This window comes from Grus americana, chromosome 12, assembly GCF_028858705.1.
Source record: "Grus americana isolate bGruAme1 chromosome 12, bGruAme1.mat, whole genome shotgun sequence".
Lineage (NCBI taxonomy): Eukaryota > Metazoa > Chordata > Aves > Gruiformes > Gruidae > Grus > Grus americana.
The window spans coordinates 17539415-17554917 of record NC_072863.1 but is presented as its reverse complement, the minus strand read 5'-3'; the positions used below and the strand labels follow the sequence as shown (position 1 = coordinate 17554917).

The 15503-nt window shown below is 38.7% G+C and overlaps 1 protein-coding gene across 1 annotated transcript in view; it reads right to left on the bottom strand.

Annotated features, from left to right (window-relative positions):
* Window positions 1-15503, bottom strand: part of LOC129211669 (uncharacterized) — a 208173-nt gene that overhangs the window by 5608 nt on the left and 187062 nt on the right. Inside the window, exons 4-5 of the mRNA XM_054839117.1 lie at window positions 3438-3616; window positions 712-849 (exon numbers count right to left, since the gene is read on the bottom strand). The gene's annotated coding sequence lies outside the window, so the exon portion shown is untranslated. The remainder of the gene's footprint in view (window positions 1-711; window positions 850-3437; window positions 3617-15503) is intronic.

Below are 15503 nucleotides of genomic sequence, written 5' to 3'. Positions count from 1 at the left end.
TCACTTAGAGACCTACCTAACCTAACATCCAATTCCAACAGCATCTCAAGGTCTAAGAAGACAATAAATGGAAGAAAACCAAGGATGCTAGCAAACTGTCAATATAGGGAATTTACAGAACAGTCCAGCATCTGAGAAGGCAATAGAGAAAAATCATAGGAAGAGAGATGCCGTGTTGCGACATCGCAGTCTAACCCACAGGCTGGAGACTTTGATCCCAAATAAGCTAAAAGATCTAATACGCAGTCTTTAAATCAGATTTTGTCATATTGTGAAGGACTTGCATTGTCCATCTGCACAGAGATGAATTTCACCTAAAATTATTTGTTTTACTGATTTCAGTGGGATTAACTGAGAGTACAAAGATGACTACTGTTGTGCACTTACATTGATGTGAATAACACAATGTGGTTCTGATAACCTGCAGTGATCAGGAGACAAGCAAATCCTTCAGAAACCCCGTGGCTTATTTGAAAAGATCTGATATTAACAATATAGCCAATGTTAACAGAAGTGTTCTCATGCTTTATGAAACTTCCATTCCTAATTAAAAGTTGTTTGGCTTTGTAAGTCACGCCTTGTAGCAATTGTGCTGGTTCTTGATAATTACAGTATAAAACTGACTGACTATTTGATTGCTCTTTCAGCACAACAGAAGGCATAAGAAGTGAAAAAACAATTGCAGAAGGGTTTTGTAATAGCAATTCTCACCTTATATCAATTTGAAGAGTCTTAAGCATTTTCCAATAGATCTGCAGTCATCCTTATATAGCAAATTGAAGTCGACTGACAATAGATTTACTCTTCTTAATTACCCTTTGCAGACTCTTCAGAAGTAGCCCATGAGTCCTGATTTGCAGGAAAAGAGATATTTACTTATTATTATCTGTTAAATGTTGTTTTAGTATCAGCTTATCTTGAAACTGCTCTGGAACGTGTAAACTGCTAGAATCCCATTTTGAGTTCTGTTGTGTCCTCATAAGCACTCAATAATAACTAAGTACTCAAGCACTAACATGAAGGTAAGATCACTGCTATCACTGAACATCTATTTTTGTCTAACCCATGATGTTGCTAGAGTATCCTACTTTTGATGACAAAACTCTGTGTTGTATATACAAGCATTACTTTCAGTAAGTTTGAAAGCAGACTTCACGGTGTAATGGACTCAGACAAAGTCACGGAAGAGGCACCCATCTATCTGCTGTCCATAGTCCCACAGTTCTTAGTGTTGCTTTTCAAAATACGCCTGACCAAATCCTCATCCAGCGTAAAGAACGTTAGATCCATGAAGCAAATTCTACTGTGGAGTAGGATAAATGGCCTCTATTTGACTCTTCTGCACCGTAAATGCAGTTGTTATATTTTACGTGGCACAAAGATTCTGATCAAGGCTTGCACGCCAGTGAATGATCTGTATATTTCATTTCACTCTTTTCACTCTTCCATGTGTATTGTTTAGGAACTAGGTAGCAGACCCCACAATCCTTCTGGGCATCCCTTAAGACTAAAGTTTAGGCAGAAATTTCCTTTAATTTAAAAGTGATTCTATAATCTTGAATTTAAAATTTGTTTTTACTGTTTAGTTTAGCTGCTTATGTACCCCCTGAAGAATCATGTTTCAAGAGTGCAAAATTAACTGAAAAAGGAAGCACTGTGATTTTTCTTGCTTCAAATTATGTAAAGAAATCTTGAAAGACTTTTTTTTACTCTTAAATTATTATTTCATCTTTTATATTGCTTTCTAAATATTAGAGATATCAAATGTGATTGTTCCCCTTTCTACCAGAGGCCCCTCCAGTACTACAGAGAACTGTTTAAAACATCAAACCATAACTGGACGCTCAATCTCAGATAATACTTTGTGTATCTTAACAAATGCTAAACGATAAATGTAAATCGAGTCGAACCCTTCCTTTCCATGAGTCAGATGCTACTTCCTTGGCACTTGTGATGCAGTAGCCTAGAATTTAATCTAAAAAGCATTGCATTCAATAAGCTTCATTCTATTGACTTCAATGGTCTTTAATAAAGCTAATAGCCTACTTTGTTCCTACACATCCATAGTGTTGAGGTGCAAGGGAGGCTAGGGAACAACAGGAAAGGCAGAACTAGAATTCTTTTATTTAAAATATCTCATAGGCTATTTGTTCTTAATACATCAGAAAGTATAAAATAAAAGAGCATGGATTTTTTTTTTTTTTTTGAAGAAGAAGGTGACAGGTCACCCTGTAGTTCTACCTTGAAACCTATTTACATAAAAATCACTCTTTTTCAGAAACAGTAGCTCTGCCTCCTGTACCTAGGTTATGACACTGGCTCTGAGCAGCATCCAACTCCACAATTACTTTCACAGTGATTAACCAGTTAATTAAATCTCTGAAAGCAAGACAATTCAGAATTGTCCTTAATACCACCTTGTTAATCAGCTGTACGCAGTTATCAGAAGGGTTAGCTAAGAAGTGGCCAGTCATACACAAGGTTTCTTTGGGGCTGTAATACTTTAAGTGTGATGTAGTGAGTTGAGGAAATGCAAACACATAATTTTAGACTTAACTTTGAAATTTCTTGCTTTTGTGTTGCAAGGCAGACCTTACACATTACTTTGACATACTGTTGTTATTTGCAATGTAATCTTGTATAATAATTAATTCCAACTGATCCACTGCAGTGCTTTAGGAAAGTATTGGGGCCTATTAAATTGGACCATGAATACACAGTTGCTTTCCTTATTTCTAACATAATTATGCTGTTGAAGAAAAAAAACCCCACAGATTAATGGAAAGGCGTTGCTAAATAGGGCTCCTTGGTGCTATAAATTTCTGGAGTGCTGTTATAAGCTTTTGAAGTATTAAGTATATATGAAAAGCGACATGCTGGAAATCTTTTGGAAAGCACTTGTTTCTATTATTCTCTAGGGAAACATTCTGCTGTCAAAGGTGAAATCCAATGAGAGCAGCACCAAAGGGTATGTTTTTACTTGTGAGCTTATTCATAGCATAAGGACCTCCCCATTCCACCCAGCATCACACAATCCCTTGTGCCTAGATAGACGTGACCTTTGAACCTGGCTTTGTCATTAGAGCTGAATTCAACTTCTAAGTAGATCAGCACTCATAAAGTTTTCAGTGAGGAGTTTGGCTTTAAGGCACGCATGAAACTGTGTGTTTGCTATATACATCTGATTGGATTATGGATTCAGTTTGGAGGATAAGTAGCTCTTTTATGGACTTACTAATGTAGTGAGAGAGTGAAAAACAAATAAAGTATCTGTGGTAAGCAAGGAGACGGGGTATTACTCTAACTATTCTAATTCTGTATGAATTGGACCATAACGACCACAGTTTTTCAAAATTTGCATCTCCTGGACCCTGTAGGTTCTGAATCATTTGTCTCCCACGTGGCTCTTGCTAGAAGCTTCCTGCCAGTTTACATACCTCTGCTCAGCCTCTGACCCTTCATTCCGCATGCTCTGTCTCTTTTCGCAGACGAATGCTGAAAGATGTCACCTCAGCGGGCTGCATTGTTGTAAATACAACAACGGCTTACCGTAAAATATGGCTTAGAGTGCCAGGAGCCCTCTCAGCGCCTGTTCAGCCAGCAGTCAACGTCACATCTGTGTACAGATAAATGATAATTACCAGCCCAGTGATGTTGCTCTAACAGGTCAGTTCACATATGACTTTTGGGGCAAGGACCCTGCCTGACTAGGAAAAAGAGGCTTGGGGATGGCACTGTAATTCAGAGGATGAAACTAATTCAGAAAAGGCAGAAATTGTTCTAGAACACTCCGTGAGTCAACATACAAAGAAACTCAAGTCAGGGACAATTAGCAGCCTGAGAAATACCCCTGCAGACCTACTGTCAAACCCAAGTAAATGTCAGGCCATGATGGACATGTCTCCACGCAGGCACAGAACTGTGTGAGCAGCGTGGTCGTGTACTCCAGATACATTCTGCTGCTTTAGCTCAGGCCACAGCCTCCTTGGCTGCAGCATGACATTTGCTGAAGCTAAACCAGCTATTTCACATTGGAGATGACATTGGGAACTTCGTTAAGTGCTGAGATCTGTATTTCAAACAAGACCAGAATCCAGCTGTTTTACTTGTTCTCAATGAATGCATTTTCCATACTTTGCACAATAATGAACCGCAAGTCAACTAATTTCTGCATATTTTCAGTATGCAATATATGTACCAGCTTTTTCATAAGAGATTATTCCTGTAGTTTTCATATTTAAAAAGAGTTATTTGGTCAAATAGCAGAGTCCCCATAACTTTACACTCACATATGCCTTGATTATGATACATTTCAAATAAGCTGATAGTGATCTTCTAAAATAGATACATGAAAATAATTTTCTCAGAACTCTAGCTGTAAGCTAAAAACACAAAGATCAGCTGACAGCACTTCTCACATCCGTCAGCAACGTTCATTTTTGATGACAAAACATAACTCAAATTTCCAAAATTGGTTCATCAGGGAAGATCTACTCTCTCAATTTAGTTGGTGTTCATCAAAAGGCTTTTGCTGAATTAATGAGGTTTTGGAACATACAAGACCGCTTAGGCTACTGAAGCCAAAGGGAAGCTGAACGGCAGCTCTTAGTAGCAACAGCATTTTTCAGAGTTCACAGACTGCCTCAAGGTCATCAGACCCTTAGACCTACAAATATAACGATGTAACCTTGAGATGAAGTTCTGGTCCCGTGCACAGTAAGAAACCCTCACTGACATCAACGGACATCAGACTGGACTCCAAGTCATTAGATCACAAACACAAAAAGGAGGAGGAAATACTATTCCAATTTTATTTTGATCAGGCCGTAACTGTCACATCTTAGAAACATGCAGTACGTATATGTACACATTGCCCATGAGAGGAAATATATGTCTGATTCAGAAGGTCAAATGCTTCCAACTGACCCAGAAATTAAATACTTCACAGCAGCTTTGTAAAAACAGCATTGTGGACTCCTACGCATCTCTTGATTACTTGTACCAAATATATTCCTTTTAAGTTTAAAAATGCACTTTCAAGCTCTCAGTTCTGCAAACTCATTTGGGGCCCAAAGAGTCAAGTCATGTTCTCTCCCTTCCCAATCTCACAACCAAGTACAGTCTTTAAAGGCTAAACAAGGCCTTGAATGGTCTCTGTGTGATACCGCTGCCTTCTAATTGCCCCCCCAGTGACGTCCTTGCAGCCTGAAGCCTGTCAGTAGGGTTTATCAAGTGTAACACACTGACACTTCTGAAACTTTCAGCCCTGTTGAAGCTGCTCATAAGCATCCAGCTTGCATGTGCAAGCTACATTGGCTCTTTCTGAAAAACAGAAGCAAGAGAGCAGTGAAAGCCTATTTTTGGCATGAAAGCCAGCATAACTGATTCTTAAAACTGTAAGCAGGACTGCTGAGTGAAAACATGCAATAAACAGATTCCCCTCTTTGGGCAAAACCGATCAGGTAGGGGTTAGCACGTATTTCAGCTCTATGGCTTTCCCTTCTGTTCAGCAGAGTACATGATTTGTACTCTAGCCCAAAAAATGATTCGGAGATGAAAGGTAGTTTGATCACAAAAGCAGCTCTGCTGTTCCAGGAGCAGCCTGGACAGGAAAGCTGTTTCGCACAAACACAATAATGTTCCCTACCTCTGGATTCAGATTATTAGAAAACTGTCTATATTCTCCCCAACCCTCGCTCCCCTTGCCTAATGTTTCTCAGTGTTTCAAAGGCATCAATAGGTATTCTCTAAATAGGCTGTTTTCTAAAAAAAAAGGAGATTGAGCCAAATAACCTTGCGAATTTTGGGAGTGTACTTTCGTCTTCAGTAGATTTTTGTGCTGAAGAAAGGATAACAGACCTCAGGATGTGGCCCTGCAGTTGGTGTGCAGAGTACTGAAACCATATCATAACAATTCAGGAAGCCAAAAAGGATATAGACACAAGCAGAGGTTAGTTAGTATTTAAATATTTTGGTTGTTCAGCTATAAATTCAGACACTAAGCACAGATTAACTGGATTTGGAGCTATAGAAATGACTGTTACACAGCAAGGTCAGGGCTGAATGAAATGACTAGAAATCGATCAAATGTGTGAAGTACTATGGGGGAACAGGGCAGTTAATCATTTCAAAACTTTACTCTGTAAAATGTACTGTACATGATCGATGACAGAGGAGATAATAAAACAAGCAGACTATACTTCTGTTCCATACGTAAATATGCCGGAATTGTGTTTGGTCTGATTAATTCAGCAAAATTTGGGTTGCTAATTAATGCTGCTTTAATCAGAAGGCAGCAAAGTTAGCTCTGGGAGCCTAGGGAGGGACTGCACTTCATTTAGACTTCTAAAAGCCTATATGGATATGAAGTGCATATGCTTTGGGTGCAAGGAATGCTAACTGCTTGGCATCCATTTATTGGCAGTGGAATATGCATTTACAAGCCCCCTTTGCCTGCTAGCACCAAGGGATTAACAATGCACCAATTCTTTGAGCCTCAGGGCCTGATTCTGCATCACTGAAGTCAATAGAAGCTTTGTCACTGACCTCAATGGGCACAGGCTCAAACCCTCAAAGAACACATTATGTGATACACATTTTTTTTTAAAAAAGGCTTAGCAGTTTTGTGTTTGCAGAACCAGGGGTGACTGACTGATATAAAGAAACTGAAACAGAGAGGTGAAAAACAAACTCCGATTCCCCAGTTAGGCAACTAACTACGTCTGAACACAGTTTAAAAGCAGACAGAATAACTGTGCTGAGTAGCTGCATTTTACATTACATTTAAACTGTGAATAATACCTTCTGAAATCAAGTCTCTAATTTAGGTACCTGAAAACAATATAAGGCAGTGAAGCAGAAGCTCTATAACTCCAAGAAGCCTGCTTACTTTGCAGTGAAATATAGATGCAGGAGCCTATATATAAGCAGGTCTAGATTAGACTACCTTATACTCAGAGTAGCTCTTCTCATTTCTCTGACGTTCCTTCATCTGCCTCCAGGAGCTCACCTCTTAAATGACGTGGTCACATAAACGTGAGAAACTTTGCTAAGAGCAACTGTTTACCACTATATTCAGACATGTAAGCCAGTTAATGACTGCATGTAGTAAAATATACTTTGTAACCACGTATAGTCAATGGCTGCGCTTTCCCCTTCTAGCTTCAGCATTAATAAGAAACTCTTTCAGTTTTCCAAAACTTAATCTATAAACGGAACAGCAGGGCCTGCATATACATATTCATGTGAAAAACCCTCCAGAGGAATTAAAGGCAATAGCACTATTCATCTTCCTTACATATTGAATGAATGAAGTATCGGCTCTCTAGGTTTTGTAAGGGTTACTGGTCACCTCCGTCACTCACCGTTGTTTCTGATCTGTATCTGGATGATTTGCAAACACATCAGCTCTTTTGAAAAGGCTTTGTGAATACTTCCAGTGCAAATGCTTATTTGCTCAAATCCTTGTGATATCTTATTTAACAAAACCAGGCTTGGGGGAAAGAAAATTTATTCTGTCACCAGCATGTGTGAAAGGGGGAAGGAAACCTTCACTAGGGCTTCCAGATAAAAACTGAGCACATCAGCACGTACACTATTTAGAGAGGGGGGGAAACGCTGCAGAAGTCTCTCATACTAGTAGGAGTTAGAGCATCAACTCCCAGACACAAAGACCTTTTGTAATACCAAACCCCAAAACATTTTCTCAAAAGTCAGTACGATTATCACATCCTAGCGGTGCAGAATTTTTAATGCTGAGCAGCTAGTACGTTTTATGAATTCATCACTTTGCTGTTGAACACTGGCATGCACTGATAGCTAGGCACAAAAAGCTCCAGCGCTGTACAGAAGTGGCATTCAGCCTTTGACAAGCGAAGAGCTACTTTGTCATCAAACAGAGGCTCACAAAACCATGAAAGAATGAACCGCATTTAAAATAGAGAAATGTGCACAGGCAGTTTATGCGAGAGTTAATACACTGCTCCAAACAAGTCGGCAAAACCTACTGTCAGAACAGTGCTTTTCAGAGCACAGCCGAAGACCTAGACTCATTGGCTATCTGTCACCAGTCTCACCAGACCAGTTCTGTGTAAGTCAATACGGTCCATATGTGTGTGGGCGCACTCACACCTCTATTTTTTGTTTCAGATTGCCTGGGGGCAGCTGCCATATCACCTTCGAGACACCATGTGATGTCTTAATCAAATGTTAGCGAGGAGCTCTAAGTAGCTTAGAAGCCACAAACGGGATACAAAACACTGGGGCACTGAAAAATGACATCACCGAGATAGCAATGGTTAGCTTCATTTTTTCTTGCCCTTTGCATGCTTTTCTTAGGTAGGATGCTCTCTTTATTGCTTATTTCTTCTGAACTGCTGTGAAAGAACAAAGAAATACCTGTGAAGGAAGATTGGGGTTTTAATAGGAAACTTTTGGTCTGTTTTATATATCTTTATGCTGTCCAGCTGCCTGGATTAGAATAGCAACTGAACAGAAACATGGGATTGCTGCATTCTAATCGTCTCTAAAGCTTAGGAGCATAAGCTTTTGCCATTTTTCAAATATGGATTTTGGTTACAGCCCAACCTTGTCATCCTTTCATATGCAAACTTCCCACTGTGATCAGTGGGACTTCTGAATATTTAAGGAATAGATGGGAACTTGTTATTTTTTCGCTTCGGTTTCTAAACTGCTAGTGGAAAATTGTGTCAACCAGGGAGGAAGAGAGGGAAGGAGGAGAATATGAGGGAGTGTGAACAGAGCTAGATAATGCCGTGTGCCAAACGCTTCCCAATCAGCCCCTTGGCATGCTGCTAGAATGTTGGAACTGCAGCCAGAAGCGTTACATTTCCAAGTGCAATATCTGCAGTCCCTTATGAGTAAGTTTTCAAAGACAAATCCCATTCACAAATATCATTACAAATAACAAATACTGTTGCAATATTTGAGCGTATTCACACAAACACGCAGAGAATTTTTCTTACTCTTCTTTCAAAAATCGGAATGAAGTGTGTTCAGAATTCTCTTTACTGAAATATTTATGCCCAGTCTGAAAGGGTGAAGGGCACATTTTTAGTACCCACAGTCTCTATAAGATAAACATGAAACTCTGGCACAGCTGGTGCTTGACAGTGGATGTATTTGTCTCTTGGAATTTTGTGTTAAGGAGATTCCTTCATTAGTAAAAGAACCTTTTTAGTATTCACTCTCAGATTGCTTTTACTACTTGATTCAAGACAGTGCTTATTACTAAATATGTTATCTTAAAATAGTAAGTTCCACCAAATCTTAACCATTAGCAATGAAAGCTATAAATATTTGTTTTCAGAGGTAAAGTCAGAAAGTAACAATGCATTTATTAGTATTTCTTTTAGACAACTGAACATATTGACAATATTTACCTTTTTTTTAACCCACATTCGTACATTTTTTTCTATTTCCCTCTGGTGTTTAAACTACACTGTACTTCATCTCCAAAGCAATGAGGCTTTCAAACGTCATGATTTCACCTTTTGAGCCTTGAAGAGAATTTGTTCTGGAAAAAGGATATACTAAAGGACTTTTAAAACTTGACAGGAACAGACTGATTTGTCTGCCTTATTATTATCATTATAGTTTCCACAAAATAAGATTTTTTTTTCCTAGCTAAAAATGCATGGTTTTATTCTGTAACAAAGCTGTGTATGTTGCCTGATCCAATACATACAGTCTGATCCTTCTAGCTTCATGCCAACCATTGCCATGTTATTACTGTTCAAATGACACATGACAAGAGAGAAGTGTCACTTAAAATACATCACAAAGATTTCTCTAGCTAGCCTTGAGATTTATTACTGTGTTGAGTGAGATTGCATTTTTAGTGACAACATTGCAGAGGACTCTCAACGATTTGAAAGAATACAGTCAGTTTATGGAGGTGAAGCATGCATTATTGTGAGTGTGGGAAAGAATAACTGAACTTATTTCATCAACACATATTTTTAGAACCATTTCACAATGAGACAGAATTTAGGCTCTTTTGGTACTGAGATAAATAATTCATGTAGTGAAAATGTTACTGGTCTCGACTACAGGGAAAAGTCTGTCAAGTAATTTAACTAGTCCTTTTCATTATTGTAGCCATCAATTCATACAGAATCAAACACCTTTCACAGCTTAAGTGATGACAGTTTTTAGTAGTACTGAGAGAACACAGCTGGTACTCTCTTAGTATATTAGAAGTTGCAAAATTTGAATTCAAACCAAGACTTCAAAATCCTCTGTGTGCAAAACTATACAGAGTTAGGACTGGATAAAATGCAGCAAATACCCATTCTTTGTACATAGCTTTTGTCAAAAACTGTGAGAGAGAGTTCTCTGGAAACTTCAACTAAATAAAGCAGCTTTTACTTTTCTACTTTTTTTCAATTCATCTTGTCTACTTGCATATCTATCTCTGTGTTTTCAAGAGGCTAGCAAAAGAGGGCCTTCCTTCTAGTTTGTCCTGGAGGTCCTACCATGACTAACATAATTAATAGTAATCTGGTGAGACTTTCTTCTGTAGTTGGTGAAGTCTCACAAACATTTTAGGAACCACATTTAGGAACCAACTGAATCTCACTAGTATGACCTCAAATAAGAACATAAAATATATGGCATAAAAAGCATGTGATCGATCCTTCATTTTACTGCAAGAACACCAAGAAGCTGCTGTTACTCTTCAGGAGCAAAGGGAAAGATGAACATGCTTTCCTTCCTCTTTCAGTTAGATAAAGCATCATGCACCAGGAACCAGGAGTTGTTCTTTTCATTTGTCCTGGCTCTGGATTGTCTTCCTACTCCGTCAGGACATAATAAATATTTTACTTACGTTAATTTTAGCTGGTTCATTTGCTGAGTCCTTTGAAGTGGGTTCCTTTCTGCTTTTCTGAGCAAGCTCACATGGTTCATTCCTCAGAGTTGCTTGGTACAGCGAGGTGAAGAGTTTTCTCAATTATCATTCACACAAGGTAACGCACTGTATTTGCATGGTTGAGACCGGTTCTTAACTGAGATGTTTCATGAGATCCAAGCATGCAGAAACTTAGGTCAGATGCTGATGGCAAGGTTGAAGACTATGATGATAGTCCTGAGAGACAGATGCTGAAAGGTGGTTCACCTTTGGTCAAACTTTTTACAGGCAAGAAGCTTTTTGAACCTGTCTGTTACTGCACCCACAAGGAACTTCAGCAGTCCAGAACAGTTTCTGCGTCTAGCAAGATATTTATGGCTTAGCCTTGTTGTAGGTTGTACACTGAGTTTGTTTTAGAGGATTTTTTATGCTCCCTCTGCAAAACAATTTCTTGCTCCAGCAGCTCCCAAACTTAAATTTTAGCCTACAGCGCTCAGTCCTCAAAACACAGGACTAGTATGCAACTCTGAAGAAGATGAAAGAAACAATAATTTTGGCTCTTAAAGGCAATGGGACTTAATATTGGTTAAAAACTGTAGAAAAGGGCTCTTGGAAGGACAATTTTAATACATCCCAGGTATAACAGCATTGTAGTCAACTGTTATAACATTTTTTAACTGACTCCGGTATGTTTATTCTGTAGAGAAAGTTTCCTCACACTGTAAATCGTTGTAAGATTAGTATTAATCTGACTGAAATGTCCTGAGCCATCCAATTCTCTGGTTAATTCTATTAGGCAGAATTTTCCACATGCTAGTTTGAAATGTTATCATATGATGACAAATGTAAGCTTTTTTATTGGATTTATGTAAATCCTTTCTTCACTGAAGCTGTTGGAAGGGTTCCGCAGTTGCTTATAGGATCCACACACTGAAAAGCATCACAAATACCTTGTAAGAGACTGGCTTTTCTTCAGAAAGTCCAAGCTTTAGAACAACTGTTTCAGATCCACTGCAGACTTCCAACCCTTTTTGCTCATACAGCACCACATGAGACGGAAGAAAGCTTTTTACCTGAGTACCGTCTTTAGCACTGTCTACTCTTAAGAATGCACTTTCAGAGGGAAACCAGGAGTGAAAAGAACAGGTTTAAATTCCTGCTTGTCTTAGTTCTCTCACTGGGTTATTTCCTCTTTAGATTGTACAAACTTCAAGGGATTCTCATCCAAATAGCTTTCATTCGTTTAGTTTCTATTTGCGAATTGGCAGATTAAAAACCTCAGGCCTTCCAGCTATACAGGTAAGCTTGAGAGACAGAAGAAACACGGAAATTCTGTCTGGATGCTACTTTCCATACCTGGAGACCAGAGCAATTAGATTCTTTGATCTCAGAAAGGTCTTAATAAAAAACCAACCAACCAACCAAAACCCACCTGAAATTGTCAGCTTTTTAGCATAGTCCACTGTTTTGTTTTTGGTTTGGTTTTTTTTTTTTTAGTTCATTACACAGCAGGGCTGTGCTCCAGCTTGACATCCCAGGGCTCAACTACAGTACATATAATAAATAACCTATAGTGCTGCCTATAGTGCTGCTTGCCTTCAAGCACAGGAGGAGACCCATTGGCTGCAGTGGGGCTACTCACACTTAAAGTCAATCATATACTAAAGTGCTTTGCTGGACTGGGGCCTCCAGATCTCAGATGAATAAGCTTTTCTTCAATGAATTTGCCAAGTCTCCTTCCAAAAGGTCAAAGAAAAAGCCTCTTCTATTTCCTGCTGAACTTGGTGGACCTTTTAAAACACATTATATTCATTCTTAGTATATGCACTATAGGCATTGAACATTAGTTGACCTTAGTCACAAGAGACTCAAAAATAAATAGTCCTAGGGAAGTATAAAAGTTAAGGGTTAATTACAACACCTTAGATCTAGACAATTTTGTAAAATTTCTTTGTTCTTATTTACTTAGTTGTTTTAAATTCAAAGGCAATGTTCTATTTGGATGTGGAGATTCAAGTAACACTTTCCAAAATATGAAAGGCTAAATGCCACATTTACAATTGTTTCTGAAAAGGGTTGACCTTTATTAAAGTTACTGAGTAAATATAATTCCGAAGGTTTTGTTTCTCTTGTAAATTAAATGGTGTGTTTGTAGATGGAAAGGTCAATTTTCGGTAAAGCTGAGCTTCAGAAAACATCAGCTTTCTCAGCTAAATCAAAGGAGTTAATTAGTTTTACAGATGGAATACATAATATATAATTCTCTTATCTTTGCTCGAGAATCAATTGTTTATGGCATAAAGAGGATACACTTGTCATCATTAGGTGTAAATGTGTGCTGCAGCAGTAAGTATAGACTCAGTGTACCACACACAGCTTCATAAATATGAGACACTGAGGTCCTACGAGAGGTTGTGTGCAGGGGAGAGTGTATCCAAATCCTACCTGATATCAGATTTCATGTATTTAGTAAATTTATTCCATCTTATATGAAACTATCATAGTTTTTATGAACAAAAAATGCACTAGGAAAATGTTAATAGGCATCGATACTGCATTGAGAACTCAGCAGTTTAATCCCTTTCCTCCTACACTGTCCTTAATTCAAATCAGTTTTTATATTTAGTAATTTTTACAACAATTTCAACACAAGACCACAAGTAGGCATTAATAATCTGAACCTGGGTGTGTTAACTAGAAGGAGGCTGGAAGGCCTGGGTTTTCCTGCCTAGGTTTGTGATGGGCCTCATGCCAGCGTCTGGAGCCTCGTGGGACGTACTGAGCACCACACCATTGTCTTAGCTGTTCACTACAGAGAATATTATGTGCTTCTTTGGACAGAAAATTGTTGGACTAAGAGGCAACACGTCCTAACTCTGTAACAGCCTTTAGCCTCCCTCTTTGTATGGCTTTCCAAAATCAAGGGAGAGAGGGGAACAACGTTTTCACTATCTCTAGTGTTTGTTTAAACCAGCACGTTACCCAAAGCTGAAGTTTCCAGCGAGTTTAATGGGTGTCTCCAGAAGGAAGACATTTGAAGTCAGATACGTAGAAGATGCTGGAAGAATTCAAGTCTTCATAGTGATGTACCACCACAGCAGAGTGACTACAAGTTGGGTTTCTTCTCCCATGCCTACTGGGGATGTCCAGAGATTTCTTACAGGCCTTACTCTCCTTGATTTTTTTGTAATTTTTTCATACAGTGCTCTGTATATGTTAAGTGCTCTTTAGGGACTATTATTATTTACAGCTAGGTATTATTTACAGCCTGCTTATACAAATCTTGTCTGATAAACTTCTCCATGGAATACATTCTTTAGGACAAATTCCATATACCCTTGCCTTGTCTGAAGCAGCAGTACTAGCTTTATTTAAAAGTCATTTAAGTATCATTATACGTCTCTTCTCCGTACAAGCAGAAAATATCTAATGTCGATATTTGTTCTCACAGAAGGGTGCCATATGGGAAAAAAAGAAGAGAGACTATGATGAAATTGTCTGAAGAGACAAGTGAAAATAAAACAGCTTATGTCAAGTACCGAGGTTTGTAATAAGTGATGTGCCGACAACAGACACCTTCACTGAGGGAAAGGGAAACCTAAAAGATAAACATCAAAAAATTACAGGCAGATTTTCCAAGCTGCTTCACTTTCTATTTCTTTTAATGGAAGCTAGGTGACCCAATCCCTCTCAGTGCTTTTGCCACATTTAAACCTTGCAGCTGCTACAGATAATCTAACCTTTAATTTTGTACTGAACAATATTAAACCAAACAAAAGTCTTCTTGCTCTAGCAGACACCTGGGTCAAAGTGGTTCCACTGCTAAGTGTAGATTAAGTTATCTGTACTTTGGCACAGAGGTTCAGTCGTGGCTCCAACAGCAATAGCAAATCCACATTGGTATCTTGCAGCAGGCTCTTAACATGATCCCAGTACTACAAAATGGGTTTTTGTAACAGTCAAACAATTTATTAACCATTTTTAATGTCCTGCTGTTCTGTTTGATTGTCTGGTGTGGTGCCTTGTCCACATCCAATCAATTTTGAGGCAAATAGTCAAAATTAATTATTGAGTTCATCTAGGATGAAAATGAAATGGCACATTCCATACTCTCAACAGATTCTTTCTGTTTAAAAACATCTCCAGCCAGAATATATACAAAAGGTACACGAACAGTATGGTATGAGGGCTTAGATATTACACGTGGATTTTACAGAGAACTCTAAAGTATAGAGGAGATACAGAGAAGCTGTATGAAAGCTATAGGCACAGGGAGCTGAAGCAGGAGACATTAGATCCTATTTTTTCTGACATTCTCAGTACCGCTGTTCTCAATCTGCTCTTGCAACGCACAGGCAGCCTGCTCACTCTAGATTCACCGTGAGACTGAACCACATTGTGCCCTCCTTGTGCCTCTCTTTACCTAGCTACGGAGCAGCTCTACAGCAAACCTGTGCGCTCTAGCTTATTAAATCACTCATTTAAAAAGTACAGCCCCTCAGGTGATATTACAGATGTTGAAACAGATATAAGGGCTGTAACGGATACTACAATTTTGGGACTGCTGCAGGCATTCAACTGAAGCAAATAATCAGTGGGCTCAAGTAACTACGCTGTGGCAGTGCAGCCAATA